Genomic DNA, 2942 nt, shown 5'->3' with positions numbered 1-2942 from the left:
TCCGGAGCTGGAGCGCTGCTGCCGTCGGGGTGGCGCTGGGGCGGGGAGGCCCGGGGCGCGGCCGGAGGGGCGCTCCGGTTGCTGGTTGGCGACGCCGGGAGGCGGAGGAGGAGCGAGCCGGGCGGAGGAGCCGCGTCCCCCGCGGAGCCGCGCAGCCCTTTCCCTGAAAGCTGCGGGACGGCCGCAGAAGGGAATAACAAAAAGTTGGAAGGGGCCTTGGAGGTCATCTAGTCCGACCCCTCCCTCTTAGGCGGAGGACCCGCAGGAGCCCCCGAAATTGAGGACCAGACGCTTTCCTGCCTTTCCAAAGACGGGTTTGTTGCTTTCTCCCCACCCACCCACCCACCCACCCCCGGCCGCCTTCACACGACCACCGTCGCATCCTCCGCTTCCAGGAAGGGCGCTGGCTGAGTGCGCGCCCGCAGCTCGACCTCCTCTAGAAAGGAGTGCAGAGAAGAGCAAGAAAGATGCTTAGGGGACATCTAAGGAACCGGGGCTGGAATTGGGTCTGTCTAGTTTAATGAAGAGAAGGGCGAGGGGTGACATGATGGCAGTCTTCCAATATCTCAGGGGCTGCCCCAAAGAAGAGGGAGTCAAGCTATTCTCCAAAGCGCCCGAAGGCAGGACAAGAAGCAATGGATGGAAACTAATCAAGGAGAGAAGCAACCTAGAAATAAGGACAGTGAGGACAATTAACCAGTGGAACAACCTGCCTCCAGAAGTGGTGAATGCTCCAACCCTGGAGGTTTTTAAGAAGAGACTGGACAGCCATTTGTCTGATGCGTTTCCTGCCTGAGCAGGGGTTGGACTAGATGACCTCCAAGGTGCCTTCCAACTATGTTTTCTGTTATTCATGCTCTTTCTGGTTCACTCAACCCACCAAAGCATTAACTAGTCCCAAGATGTGAGGCGGGCAGCCACTGTCTCTCCCCCCCCCCAATAAGGATGGAGGGAGAAATGCAACAGGTCCAAACAAAGTTGGTGTAGTCACCGCCAGGTTCACGCAGTGCTTTATTGCTTTATTGATAGGTGAACTCCCCTGACTGTAGCTTAATCCGCACATATGGAGTTACCTTGGTAACAATGTGTTGCGCAAGTACATTAATCGCAAGGGAGTCCCTTAGCTAGCAGGCTAAGCAAAAAAAAAGAAAGTTGACTGATATTGCCAAGGCCTGAAACCCAGAATATAAAATTAACCAGCAATTATTTATTTATTTATTTATTTATTTATTTATTTATTTATTTATTTAGTTATTTATTTAGTTTTCTATACCGCCCTATTCCCGAAGGACTCAGGGCAGTTTACAGGGCAATATTTAAAAAACACTATAAAATGAAGATGAAAAATAGAATTAAAAAGAATTAAATTAATTAATAGCCCAACAATAAAACAATGTTAAACATTTGAAACTAAAAAACCCCTCAGTCCAGGCCAGATAGATCGAAAAGCCAGGTTTTCAGGTTCCGGCGAAACGAGAGCAGGTTGGGGGGGGGGGGCAGTCCGGTGTTCCACAGGTAAATCATTCCATAGGGCAGGCGCGCTCACAGAGAAACGCCCTCCCTCTGGGGATCACCCGCCGGCAGGCATTCCCTGACCGGCGGCACCCTAAGGAGGCCCTCCCTATGGGAGGGCACAGGACGATGGGAAGTTGATGCTGGCAGCAGGTGCTCCCTAAGATAATCTGGACCCATGCCATGTAGGGCTTTATAGGTCATCACCAGCACCTTGAGTCCCAAATTTGAAAGATGAAGGCCCTGGTGCTCTCCTAGCGTGGTGGTTTTCTTGCAAAGGTTTCATTTCCATCCTTCCGAGGTAGGTAAAATGAGGACCCAGATTGTTGGGGGCAATTAAGCTGACTTTGTAATAATGCCGCTTGGGGTGTATGTGAAAAGCCCTAACAAGCAGGCATATACATAGAATGAAGGCTACTGCTAAGCTTGTAAGCCGCCCTGAGTCTTCGGAGAAGGGCGGGATATAAATGGAATTAAAATATTAATAATAAGAAAATTTACTCAGTTAGGTAAGATCCTCGGCACTCAGAAATCCTCAGCCTCCTAAGAAACAGGGCTCTTCAAACTTGTCCCCTTTTCTGACTTTTGGACTTCAACTCCCAGAATTCCTCAGCCAGCATGGCTGGCTGAGGAATTCTGGGAGTTGAAGTCCAAAAGTCAGAAAAGGGCCAAGTTTGAAGACCCCCCTTTGCTCGGAAAGCACAAACATTTGCAAACAAAACAAAACAATGGTGGTTTGGGAAGGCTGCAATGCAGAGCAGCAGGCTGGAAGCCGTAGAAGACAAAGAAAAATCGGATTTCAGGTCCGATTGTCTGCGTTAAAGCCTCGTCTATCCGGATCGAAGCGCGTTTAAACACGGAGCCGCTGTTCATTGGGAGGGATCCCGGCGCTACTTCCCAAGCTCGGAACCAGTTGAAGTTTGGGGTGCTTTTTCTCTCGCCTTGCGGAGATCTGGGGCGTTGGTGACGGTTGGTTAAAGGAGGAACTCAACGAGAGACCGTCTGCAAAAAATCAAAACGCAGGGGAGGGAAAAAATAAAATAAATAAAAGGGAGCTTTGTCAGAAGTGGGATTCGAACCCACGCCTCCAGGGGAGACTGCGACCTGAACGCAGCGCCTTAGACCGCTCGGCCATCCTGACTGCTTAGCCAATCCTCTCTTTTTTCTCCTACAACATTTCCAAAACAGGCTATTTCAGGCGGAGGGCTTTTTACGCAGGCGCAGTTGAGCATTCAAGGGTGCTTTTCATATTCCCCTGCTGGGTTCTCCTATGCAGATCGGAGGCGACGGGTTCGCGGCGGCAGGAAAGGGATCGCCGGTGTCCTCTGGGTCTTAGCGCCCTTCCGGGTTTAGCATGCGCGGAGTCCCTGCGACTCGCGTTTCGCTGGTCGTTTGCAAAGACGCCCGTTAAAAAGAAGGGAGGCTTCGAG

This window comes from Vipera ursinii (genome assembly GCF_947247035.1).
Source record: "Vipera ursinii genome assembly, chromosome: 10".
Classification (NCBI taxonomy): domain Eukaryota; kingdom Metazoa; phylum Chordata; class Lepidosauria; order Squamata; family Viperidae; genus Vipera; species Vipera ursinii.
This window is presented reverse-complemented; position numbering follows the sequence as displayed.